Raw genomic sequence first — 14,143 nt, 5'->3', positions numbered from 1 at the left:
TTTCATGGAAAGACAATCTTCTCTTTAAATGTGGAGGTAGGTAATGTACGCGCATCTCTTACTTTCAGAACTACTGAAGCTGTATTCCCTTTATAATCTGTATTTCCTTTATAATCAACTAGGAGATAACACGTGCGAAGCATGGTAGAGATCAAAATATCAATATTTAATAATGATTATAATATTTTATTTTAATTTTTTTATTAAAATATATAATAAATAAAATTGTACGATTATTGTAATTTTTATTTTTTAAATTATATGTAGTTTTCATTAATTCAAATCTTATTATAACAACAAACTCAACGTTATTATGTATCTATTATTCAAAAAGACATAACTAATATTTTACATCAAAACTTTAGTCGCGACACGATTGATGGATAATGATAGGGATAAATAAATTATGATTGTATAATTAAATACTGCATTAATTGTACAAGTTGTGGGCTGCTAGGCCCAATAAAAAGATATATGAAACTCAGACCAGAAAGGTTAAGCCTGATGGACCAGATCAGGCCTGATGGAATAAAAAAGGCCCAAAAGCCCTAATTATTAATTAATTTCGTAATTAATTAATAAGGGAAAAATCAGCTATTGAGAAGAGTCCCGATAAGGATATAAATCCTTATAGATTAGCCTCAAAGGGACCTAAAAGGATAAGGAATCAGCTTCCTACTTCCTAGGACTCCTAAGTCTATCCTAATTCAGAGGCTTGTCCACCAAGTCTCCTATACCAAGTCCAATTCAAGGACTCCCACATCTATATAAGGGGTCTCACCCCCACCAATCAGAACTACGTTTTTTGGCTTGATTCTCTAATTCACAGAGATACGTAGGCATCTCGTAAAGGCAGATTTGAGCTACGAAACACGAGAGCAGCCATTAAAGGCCTTGAGCTCCCGAATCTTAGTAATAAATACAGCAAATAATAACCTTAGTTTTTTATCCATAACATTTGGCGCCGTCTGTGGGAAAAACGCAACAACAACCATGGCGAGAACACGGAGAACAACCAGCACTCTGGAGGAGGGAACACCATCAGGGACAACCCAGGTGATTTCATCAACCGTGGAGGTTCCTCCCCATTCAACTTATGCATCTACTCAGGGGGAAGCCCAGACAGGGGCAACTCATCCTCAGCCACAAGGGACAACTCCCCCGATTATTCAAGGTACGAATCCTCAAGTTCAACAAATACATATACCTGTGAATTCTCGACCCGTCGGGTATGAATATTCAACTATTGTTACTACTAACCCCCCTTATGGGATGCCCCTTCACCCTGAGGTTGGAGGAAGTGGATATGCTGGGCGAAGCGAAGCACGAGGGCGGTCGCCCCCCTATATACGAGGTTTGGATCCTATCCCTGAGGATCGGGAATTTTCTGGTCCATACACTGAGAGAGACTCCGAATCTTCGGATGATGAAGTGGCCCCGAGAAGGAGGCGTCCTGGAAAGGAGCCAATGGCCGATGGAAGGCAACGCCCCCAAAGCACCCCAGGGGCGAATCCCCAAGAAGTGCAGGAAAAGATCAGGGCTCATGAGGCTGAAATCCAAAGGCTGAGACGTGATTTGGAGGCTCACCAAGCCACCAGATCCCACATACCTCCTAGGGGGAGAAATCCTCCTCCTATCATAGACCTGGATGGTCCGGTAAGAAGAAGGGCTGCTGTCCCAAGAACTGATCCAAGCAATCTCCTTCCCCTTGGAGATCCTGATGATCCAACTCCACCCTTCACAGAAGAGATAATGAATGCCCATATCTCGAGAAAATTCAAGATGCCCACTATCAAAGCCTATGATGGCACGGGAGACCCCGCTAATCATGTTAGGACATTCTCTAATGCACTGCTGCTGCAACCCGTGAATGATGCTATAAAATGTCGGGCCTTCCCTCAAACCCTGTCGGGTATGGCTCAAAGATGGTACAGTCGCCTACCCCCAAATTCTATTGGATCATTCAGAGAACTAAGTCAGGCTTTTATTAAGCAATTCATCAGTGGAAGAGTCCATGAGAAAAGTTCAGCATCTCTTATGAGTCTTGTGCAAGGAGCTAAGGAATCCTTAAGAGATTACCTGAATCGTTTTACAAAGGAGGCTTTAAAAGTCCCAGACCTTGATGATAAGGTAGCCATGATAGCACTGCAACAAGGAACTAGGGATGAGTTTTTTAAGATGTCTTTGGCCAAACGACCCCCTGAGAGCATGTTGCAGCTCCAAGAGAGGGCAGGGAAGTATATCAAGGTTGAAGAAAGTATGAGGAAGACCGTAGTAAGTAATGAGCCCACTGGAGGCAAGAAACGAAAAACTGATTTGGAGTATATCGCTAAGGACAAGTATCCTAGAACCGAACAAAACCCTGATTCAACCCCCAAGAAGGGAGGACCTGGGCAAAAGTTCACTGAATACGCTAAGCTGAATGCTCCCAGAAGTCAGATTTTGATGGAGATTGAGAAAGATAGAGATATTCGCTGGCCTAAGCCCTTGAAGGCTGATCCCGCCAAGCTAGATAGGGGCAAGTATTGCAGGTTTCACAAAGATGTTGGCCATGACACCGATGAGTGTAGGCAATTGAAAGATGAAATTGAGTTTTTGATTCGAAAAGGAAGATTGAATAAGTATACTGGAGATGGAGGGGACAGAAATAATAATGGAAGGAAGAACTTTGAAGATCGTAGGAGGGACCAAGATGATCAGGGGCGGAATCCCCAACCTAGAGGACCAGTTATAAACACCATTTATGGAGGGCCGAGACCTCAAGGGCCTGTGATAAACACGATCTTTGGAGGTCCAACTGCTGCTGGATTGTCCAAAAATTCCAGAAAGGCATATACTAGAGAGGTTATGCATATTGTTGGAGAAGCCCCGAAGAGGGCCAGGACAGAAGTAACATTGGCTTTTGATGATTCCGACCTAGAGGGTGTGAAGTTTCCCCATGACGACCCGTTGGTCATAACACCAATAATAGGAAATAGCCCGGTTAAGAGGGTCCTTGTGGATAATGGTGCTTCTGTGGATATCTTGCTCCACGACACCTTTCTAAGGATGGGGTATAACGACTCCCAGTTAACACCAACCGACATGCCGATATATGGATTTGCTGGAGTAGAATGTCCTGTGGAAGGGATAATCAAGTTGCCAACCACCATAGGTACGGAGCCAAGGCAAGCAACGCAGATGCTGGATTTCGTAGTGGTAAAGGCTAGTTCAACTTATAATGCTATCATGGGGAGAACAGGGATACATGCCTTCAAGGCAGTCCCCTCTTCCTACCATTCAGTCATGAAGTTTCCCACCCGAAACGGGATTGGAGAAGAGAGAGGAGATCAAAAAATGGCTAGAAGCTGTTATGTGGCCTCTTTGAGGGCAGATGGAGTCGGGGGGCAGGTTCTTCCTATTGAAGATATGGATGTTCGAGAAAATGATGAGAATAGAGGAAGGCCAGCAGAAGAGTTGGTTTCGGTTCCTTTAGATCCCAAGAATCCTGAGAGGATGACTTTCATTGGAGCCACATTAGAGGAGCCCCTTAGAGGGAAGTTAGTGAAATTTTTGCAAGAAAATAGTGATGTGTTTGCATGGTCAGCAGCTGATATGCCAGGCATAGACCCGGAGTTAATTACTCACAAGCTAAACGTGGATCCAAGTCGGAAGACAGTGAAACAAAAGAAAAGAAATTTTGCCCCGGAAAGACAAGAGGCTATAAAGCAGGAAGTGGAAAAGCTCTTAGAGGCTGGTTTCATTGAGGAGATTCAATTTCCGGAGTGGTTAGCAAACCCTGTAATGGTGAAGAAGGCTAATGGAAAGTGGAGGATGTGTATAGACTTCACCGATCTGAATGATGCATGCCCCAAAGACTGTTTTCCGCTGCCTAGAATTGATACTTTGATTGATGCCACCGCTGGACATGAGATGCTGAGTTTCATGGATGGGTTTAGCGGATACAACCAGATCAAAATGCATAAGGATGACATTCCAAAGGTATCATTTATCACTGACTTTGGTGTTTATTGTTATCTTGTTATGGCGTTTGGTCTCAAGAATGCAGGAGCCACCTATCAAAGGTTGGTGAATAAAATTTTTAAGGATCTTATTGGGAAGACTATGGAAGTCTATGTTGATGACATGCTAGTCAAGAGTCTAGTAAAGACTGATCATATAACCCATTTGAGGGAAGCTTTTGAGGTCCTGAGGTACCACAAGATGATGTTGAATCCCACGAAGTGTGCTTTCGGAGTAGGATCTGGAAAATTCTTGGGATTGATGGTCTCAAAGAGGGGAATTGAGGCTAACCCCGATAAAATAAAGGCAATCCTGGACATGGAACCCCCAAAAACTGTCAAGGATGTTCAAAAACTCACAGGAAGGGTTGCTGCGCTAGGACGATTCATCTCCAAGTCAGGAGACAAGTGCTTGTCATTCTTCAAGTCATTAAAGAACATTAAAGACTTTGTATGGAGTGAGGAAAATCAGAAGGCATTTGAAGAGTTAAAGAAGTATATGGGCCAGGCCCCGTTGTTGGCCAAGCCAGTTCTGAGTGAAGTTTTATTCTTGTACTTGGCTGTTTCAGAAAGCGCCTTGAGCGCGGTGTTGGTTAAGGAGGAACTGAAAGTTCAGAAACCCGTATACTATGTCAGCAAAATTTTGCATGGTGCTGAGTTGAATTATTCAGCCATTGAGAAATTCGCTTTAGCCTTGGTAATGGCTTCAAGAAAGCTGCGTCCTTATTTTCAAGCTCACCAAATTGAAGTGCTAACAAATCAGCCACTGAGAAATATCATTCACAGTCCCAAGGCAAGTGGGAGACTGATTAAGTGGGCAATAGAGTTGGGAGAGTTCGATCTCAAGTATAAGCCACGTACGGCCATAAAAGCCCAGGCACTAGCTGACTTCGTGGTGGAATGTACCATACCCAACCAAGAAGTCGGGGGGCAGGAAGATACCATACCTCAAGACAAGGGAGTCGACAATGGGGACAAGGAGAAAGAATATTGGGTTCTCTATTTTGATGGAGCATCAAAAACAAATTCCAGTGGAGCAGGGTTGGTTTTGCAAAGCCCTGATGGATTCTTAATTGAGTATGCCATGAAGCTAGACTTCCCAACCACAAACAATGAGGCAGAGTATGAAGCCCTGATTGCTGGCCTTGGTCTAGCTGGGACACTTAGAGTCAAAAACTTAAAGGTCCGTGGAGACTCGAAGCTGATCATATCCCAGGTAAAGGGAGAATTTGAGGCAAGAGATGATACGATGGCTAAGTATGCTCGCCTAGTAAGGGCTGTGATGACCCAATTTAATGAATGTCATGTTGAACACATTCCAAGGGAAGAAAATGCTAAAGCAGATGCGCTATCAAAATTTGCTTCATCTGAGATTGAAGAGAGTTCAGGGAGTGTGTACTTCCGTGTTTTGAAGACACGAAGCATAGATGTTAAGCTTGTGGCTCCCGTAGGCTTGGGGACGTCATGGATTGATCCCATCAAGGCTCACATTCAGACCGGTTGGTTGCCAAATGATGCAACTGAAGCACGGAAGTTAACTGTTCGGGCACTAAGGTACTCTTTGATAGATGGGATTCTTTACAAAAGATCTTTCGTGGTTCCCTACTTGAGGTGTCTCAGGCCCGATGAGGCACGCTTGGCTCTTGAAGAAGTACATGAAGGTATTTGTGGACAACACTTGGGGGGCAGGGCCTTGGCTCATAAGATAACCCGTTTAGGCTTCTATTGGCCAGAAATGATGGCTGATGCCAAAGAATATGTAAAGAAGTGTGATCGCTGTCAGAAACATGCACCAGTGGCCAGACAACCCCCCGAGATGCTGACCTCCATCAACTCACCTATTCCCTTTGCTATGTGGGGGATGGATATTCTAGGGCCTTTTCCTACGGCCACAGCACAAAGGAAGTTTCTGATTGTAGCCATTGATTATTTCACTAAGTGGATTGAAGCCAAGCCCTTGGCCAAAATCACAACTAAACAGGTTGCACAATTCCTGTGGGAAAACATTATGTGTCGATATGGAATTCCCCGTATCCTCGTCACTGACAATGGAACACAATTCAACAACGAGGAATTCAAGAAGTATTGCGGAGAAAATGAAATTGAGTTACGGTTCACCTCTGTGGCTCACCCGCAAGCCAATGGGCAAGCGGAGGTAGCAAATCGGATAATCCTGGATGGACTAAAGAAGAGAATCGAAAAGTCAAGAAATAATTGGGTGGATGAGATACTTCCCATATTATGGGCCTATAGAACTACCTGTAGAGTCACGACAAATGCAACTCCTTTCATGTTGGCATATGGGGCAGAAGCAGTAGTTCCCGTGGAGATATCACATTCCTCTCCAAGGATTCAGGCTTTTGATGAAAAAGAAAATGAGGAAGGGCAGAAGTTAGCCCTGGATTTAATCGATGAAGTGCGAGATAAAGCACACGCAAAGATAGTAGAATATCAGAAAAAGGCTTCATTCTACTATAACCTAAGGGTTAAAGAGAGGTTTTTCAAACAAGGTGACCTAGTCTTGAGAAAAATAGAGGCTTCTGGTGTCGGACAGAAAGGAAAGCTTACCCCAAATTGGGAAGGGCCGTATAGAGTCAAGAGCGTTCAGGGTAGAGGAACCTACAAGCTGGAGACTATGGATGGTTTTGAAGTCCCGAGAACCTGGCACGCACAAAACCTGAAGGTTTACTACGTGTAAGATGGTCGAAGTACGATTCTCACTTGTCATTATGACAAGTAGGTTTAAAAGCACCTTGAAGCTTTGTTTGCATAGTATTTTTCTTTTTTAGCTATTATAGATCAGGGTCGAACCCATATTATGTAAGGTTTTGGAAAACCAGACTTGAAATTGAAGGGTTCAAAATTATTTCAACCTATGGATGTTTGAGTTGTGATAATACTTGTGTGGCCCATTAAGCCAAGTTTGAATATTAAAGTATCGGAAAAATGAAGGAGAGAATGCAAATAAGGAAAGTAGCATAGCCCCGCAGGGTAATAAGTTTTAATACAAACAAAAGTCCAGACATAAATTAAGGATAAAATTACAAAATAGAAAAACTACTCCTCCATGCGGGAGCCTTCATTCTCTTTCTCCTTATCAGCGCCTTCAGCGTCCTTCGCAGGAGAAGCGGGAGGAGAAGCAGTGTTAGGATCCAAGATGCGATCATCTGGCTGAGGAGAGTCGAAGAGGGCGTCTATGCTGTCCTCTGACTCAGCCTGCTCAGGACTTATAAAGTCCTTAGGGTCGACTAAGCCCGGGTACTTCTCAGAAACAGCCTTCACGGCCGCATCCCATCCCTGAGTAAACTGTAGGGAATAAAGACCCTCATCATGAATCTCCATGAGATTCTTAAACTTGTCAGAATCCATGTAGTCATCGATGAGCTTATCCTTATCGCTCCTAAGTTTCACCAGCTCGGAATGAGCCTGAGCCAGCTCCTCTTTCTTCGTGTCCAGCTTCTTCTCCAGGACCTTGGCTCTCTCCTCCCATTTCTTCATCTCTTTCTCAAACCCATCTGAGTTACCCTTCCAGGACCTAGCCTGATGGAGGGCCGCCTGGAAGTAGGTATTACTCTGCAAAGAAATATGTATGAGTTAGCACAAGTTCGTTGGAATACAAGAAAGTTGGGATTCAAAGAAGGAGAGAAAGAAAATTACCGCAGCTTGGGCTTGAGAACCCAGAAGCTCAATAGTCTCAATATCACTCCCCGTAACAATGTCAGTAAAGTCATGGGGAGTGACGGAGTGATAAGACCAATCTTTAGCGTGTTTGGTGGATCCAACCACCGTATCGCTCCTCCTGAAGCCCCAGTTAGGCCTGAAGGAATGTGCCTTAAGTGGAGGATCCACATCGTCCCCCAGCTCGACCACCGGGACGTGGGGCTTAAGAAAAGAAGGACCGTCAGGTTTGCTCCTAGGGTCCCTGTTTAGCTTGGCCCTTTTCTGACGGCCTGACTCCCCCTCCTTAGGCCTGTTAACATTATTGATGGCCTCGCAAGCTGAAAGGAAAAGTAGAAGGAACATTAAAATCCAGAAAAAAAGAAAAAGTGCGATTAAAGAGAAGGAAAAATAATTACGCAGGTATAAATTTACCCTTATCACTGGCCTGGGAGAGACCAACTTTCTTCAAGGAAAACTCCTCTAAAAGGGTCCAGGTATCCGTTTTCCCATCATCTGAAATTAAGGCCTGGTAGGCCACCTCCTCCTCATCAGTCAATCTGATACTACCATGACTACCATCTGATACCTTGCAAAATGGCCTACGGAAGAGTGTGGCCCAATCACCCCCAGCCCAGGTCAGCCTCACAAACTCATCCCTCCATTTAGGGTTGTTCTCGACTATAGAGTTACTATCAAAGATATGGGGAACTTTGAGTCGTTGGCGAATTAAAACCCATCCCGGTTGACTCATGGAGCTATTATAGAATTGGAAAACTTTCCTAAAGACAGCTACGGAAAGAGGGAAGTTATTCCTGAGACAAAGGACCATAAAACAGATAATATTCCTCCAGGCGTTAGGAGGGAGTTGACAAGGGTTGATTTGTACATCGGCTAATAAACGAGGAATAAATTCGTGGAATGGGAACCTAAGACCTGCGGTCAGGGCTCCTCGATAAATGAACAGGGTATCCCCCTCCCAATTACAAGTCCTATCCCCAGGGGCGGCTGGAGTGATCCTAAGGTGGGGTGGAAGTCTGTACAGGGTGTTCCTAGACTCTATTCTACCGTCTAACTCATGAAAAGTGTTACCATGATTATACGAATCTAACTCAGATAGAGAAGGATATTCATCACCTCTCGAGTTAATCATGTCAATGAGAGAAGTATATGGAGATTGAATTTGAATGTTTGTACCTCTCTTAGAGACATTCATCTTCTGCAAACGAGCCAAGTCGCGGTCCGCCATTGATATACTTCGTTTAAAAGCTTGAAACCCAGAAATACTTGAGAATGGTGGAGCTACGGTGGCTGTGTGCTCGCCGGAAATCGCCTACTCAAAGGGAGAACTCTAGAGAAGTTTGTAGAAGAAAATGAGAAATGAGAAGTGAAGTGAGGATTCTCACTTCACACTACACTTATATAGGCGAAAAGCTCGGAATACGAGGCGTTTTTAGGCCCATTTAGCCAGGCCCAACCTAAAAGCCCGTATACTAGAAATATCAGGAATAATCTAGAAGCTCATATGGAAAATGAATGGTCAAAAATCGACCAGAGTTTTAAACTGGATCGATCAGAATCCTGGTCGATATATTATTCGAACAGGAGGGAAGAAATCCCCTAAATCCGATCAGAGTCCTGATCGATACAAAAGAGAATCCTGGTCGATATATTATTCGAACAGAAGGGAAGAAATCCCCTAAATCCGATCAGAGTCCTGATCGATACAAAAGAGAATCCTGGTCGATATATTATTCGAACAGAAGGGAAGAAATCCCCTAAGATCGATCAGAGTCCTGATCGATACCAAAGAGAATCCTGGTCGATATATTATTCGAACAGGAGGGAAGAAATCCCCTAAGATCGATCAGAGTCCTGATCGACACAAAAGAAAATCCTGATCGATATTCCATTCGATCAGAATGATAGAAAATCGCTTAATTCGATCAGAGTCCTGATCGAAATCGATCAGGAATCCTGATCGATTAAGCACGTGTAACAGTCGTCGACTAGGGTGTCACTTTGAAGATCAATTCGATCAGAGCCCTGATCGAAATCGATCAGGAATCCTGTCGACCAGAGTGTAAGATCCTGAGTTAATTCGATCAGGATCCTGATCGAAATCGAGCAGGAATTCTGATCGATTTGGCTGAATCCTGATCAATTTCTTCTGCATCCTAATCAATTTTGTATGCATTTTAAACCAGAAAATTGCGGATAAATCCAGAAAATTACGGATAAATCCAGAAAATTACGGATAAATCCAGAAAATTACGGATAAATCCAGAAAATTGCGGATAAATCCAGAAAATTACGGATAAATCCAGAAAATTGCGGATAAATCCAGAAAATTACGGATAAATCCAGAAAATTGCGGATAAATCCAGAAAATTACGGATAAATCCAGAAAATTACGGATAAATCCAGAAAATTACGGATAAATCCAGAAAATTGCGGATAAATCCAGAAAATTACGGATAAATCCAGAAAATTGCGGATAAATCCAGAAAATTACGGATAAATCCAGAAAATTACGGATAAATCCAGAAAATTACGGATAAATCCAAAAAATTGCGGATAAATCCAGAAAATTACGGATAAATCCAGAAAATTGCGGATAAATCCAGAAAATTACGGATAAATCCAGAAAATTACGGATAAATCCCAGAAGTTAAGGATAAATCCCAGAAATTAAGGGAAAAATCCAGAAATTAAGGGAAAAATCCAGAAATTAAGGATAAATCCCAGAAAAATAAGGAAAAATCCCAGAAAAATTAGGGAAAATCCCAGAAAAATTAGGGAAAAATCCAGAAATTAGGGAAAAATCCCGGAAATAAGGGAAAAATTCCTGGAAATCAAAATAATTCCTAAATAAAAGGAAAAATTCGTTGTAAACGTGTAGGTCGCTCCACACTTTACGGAAAAACGAAACCCTGTAAGGGAACAAATAGACTTAACTTCTGCGAAACCTATTCAATGTTTCCCAAAAGTTGGGGGGCAAATGATAGGGATAAATAAATTATGATTGTATAATTAAATACTGCATTAATTGTACAAGTTGTGGGCTGCTAGGCCCAATAAAAAGATATATGAAACTCAGACCAGAAAGGTTAAGCCTGATGGACCAGATCAGGCCTGATGGAATAAAAAAGGCCCAAAAGCCCTAATTATTAATTAATTTCGTAATTAATTAATAAGGGAAAAATCAGCTATTGAGAAGAGTCCCGATAAGGATATAAATCCTTATAGATTAGCCTCAAAGGGACCTAAAAGGATAAGGAATCAGCTTCCTACTTCCTAGGACTCCTAAGTCTATCCTAATTCAGAGGCTTGTCCACCAAGTCTCCTATACCAAGTCCAATTCAAGGACTCCCACATCTATATAAGGGGTCTCACCCCCACCAATCAGAACTACGTTTTTTGGCTTGATTCTCTAATTCACAGAGATACGTAGGCATCTCGTAAAGGCAGATTTGAGCTACGAAACACGAGAGCAGCCATTAAAGGCCTTGAGCTCCCGAATCTTAGTAATAAATACAGCAAATAATAACCTTAGTTTTTTATCCATAACAGATAATTTAACAAAAAATTAAATTAACAGCACTAAGTAATTGCATATTAAATTTCTTATTGTTAGCTGAATTTGTGTCTTTATATAGTTTGTAATTGCATAATTTTTTCTGATAAAATATTCATTATGTATGTATAAATTTGCAATTGGTACTAAAATAGCATTCTGTAGGTATGAATCTAGAAATTACAATGTATTTACGATTTTATTTATATAAAAAATAATATAAATATGTGGTATATAAGAATCAAAAAACGGGTAAAGTATTACATATAGAATTATAAGTCATATATGAATAAAAAAGAATAAAAATGGTATATTTAGAGATATAGCAAGATTTAAAAAGAGTGAAACCAAAAGTTCGTAAAACCGAAAAGAGGTGAGATCAAAGTATCCGTTAAAAATAATGTCCTTATTAATTAATAATAACACTGTTTAAAGGATTCTATTTTATTATTTTAATAAAAATTAAAAAAGAATTCTACGAAAAATAGAAATATCGTAATTATAATATGATCCCAATCTATATTTGGTTAAAAAACAACATAGAACTCTACATGAAAGAGAACTATAGGGGTGAAACCAAAATACGGCGTAACCGTACTAAGATAAAACCAAGTACAATTAAAAATATAATTAAAAATATGATTCAAACCTATAAAAATAATAAAAAATTATGGCTTATAAAAAATTTAAAAATGAGTAAAAATAATACATATACAATTATAAGTCATATAGGAATAAAATGGGATAAAAATAATACACTTGGAGTTATAAAAGGTGAAACAAAAAGGTGGTGGAACTAAAAAATAAGTGAATATGTTTCGTTTATTAATAAAGAAAAACGGATAAAAATAATACATATAGAATTATAAGTCATATAGGAATCAAAAGGGATAAAAATATTACACCTAGAGTTACATCATGAATCATAAAAACAAAAAAATAAAAATGGATAGAACCAAAAAATAAGTTAAAACAAAGTATTACTTAAAAAAATTTATTAATAAAGAAAAACGGGTAAAAATACTATATATATAATTATAAGTCATATAGGAATCAAAAAAGATAATAATAATAATATAATTAGAGTTATAACATGAATTATGAAAAGTAAAACCTGTACCAAAAAAATAAGTGAAACCAGGTAACAAGGGATTTGTTTATTAATAAAGATTATTAAAAGAAGTCTTTACATAAACAACTATACTTCCGTGAAACACGTAAGAGCTCAGACGTAATACTCCAGGACTATTACGGAGTTCATCGTGGCTTCAAAAGCCAGTGCAGAAAATGAAAAATCGTTACATCTTTTTAAGACTTTCAAGCAGTTGCTAATCAGCAGCAAATGACGAAACAGGGTTACCCATTCATATTTCTGTTGTTTACTTCTTATGCTAACAGGAGCCACATTAGAAGATAATTAATATTATCCGTTGCCTATGTGCCATTCACCTATCATGTTTATTGAGTACCTAACTATTCTAAATCACCTTTTCCTACATTGTATTGATCATGATCTGAAAGTAATGTGATCCCACAAAATCCATGATTTTGGTCTTTATTCTGATATAATACTAGTACTACATAGTACTTGCAAGTTTTCTGACTGTAATATAGTCATGGGGTTAATTATAAAATAGGTCAGTTACTGCATCTAAATATATCAAGTGAGTCATTGATTATAAAACTGATTCAAATAGGTCACTCATTTAAAAATTTGTATCAAAAATATCACTTCATCGTTAGTCGAAATTCTTAAAAGTATTATATATTGAGTTTCACACATTTTTTATGAATGATATTACATTCAAATGAAAGATTCTGAGTTCTACTATTTTAGATAATATTGTTAGAATCTTTTATTTGGATATAATATCATTCATAAAAAAATATGCGAAACTCAATATATAATATTTTTATTTTGATACAAATTTTCAAATTAATGACTTATTTGAGTCAGTTTTGTAACTATTGACTCACTTGTAGTAAGTAACCTGCTTGATAATTAACACTATAATCATGTCCAAAAGTTCTGATAATCTTAGCCATACAATGGATCTACATGAATGATCTGCCATTAAAAAAGTTGACAAGCTGTTTTTTGATGACAAGTTCTTACTTGGATCTTGATCTTGTAAACATCCCAATTACTCAAATATACTCAAAAAGTCATGTTTTGTGCACTTTTCTTAGTAAGGAATTCACTGTTTTTGGAGATAAGATGCAATAACTTCCAATAGAATATGAAAAATTAATGGAAACTAATTTCCGATTATCAGTGCTGTACTTGTGGTTTGGCTCAAAACTTCTACCATTCTCTGCCACAAGTCTAAACCACAGTGTGTGTGTTTACCTATCACTTTATATTAGACTGTGCTCCTTTCAAATGCATAAACTCAGTGACATAATTAGTAGGTTGTGCCTTTTCAGATTAAATAGGGATTTGTAACCTTCATCTAGTCGTTTCCTATGTTGTTTGTGCTTAAGATATTTTTCATCCACAAGCTTTACATGATAAAATAAGGAAATTGTTTATAAAATTTTATTTTCTCTTTTTTTTTCCTTTCTTTTATTTACCTTTCTTCTCCAAATATCTCTAGAGCACAAGAAAAAAAAAGGAGGATGACGAATAGAAAGCCACTAGTCTACAGTTTTCTCTTGGTGTAAGCATATGCATACAAAAATTAACGGATATCCTATAGTACATACAAATTTCTAATAACATGACAAAATATATTTCGCATAAAATTTAATAGTGGCGTTGAACCTATCATAAGTAAAGTTACAACATTTCAATATTTCTCTCAAAAAGTAGTGCTATATATCCCAAAAACTATAAAAAAATGTTCCCAAATGACACTTGACCTGTTTTTATTTGTGAAATTCATATATATGCACAAAGAGTCTATAT

The sequence above is a fragment of the Apium graveolens genome, chromosome 3 (genome assembly GCF_009905375.1).
Source record: "Apium graveolens cultivar Ventura chromosome 3, ASM990537v1, whole genome shotgun sequence".
Lineage (NCBI taxonomy): Eukaryota > Viridiplantae > Streptophyta > Magnoliopsida > Apiales > Apiaceae > Apium > Apium graveolens.
Note: the sequence above shows the minus strand (reverse complement) of the source record.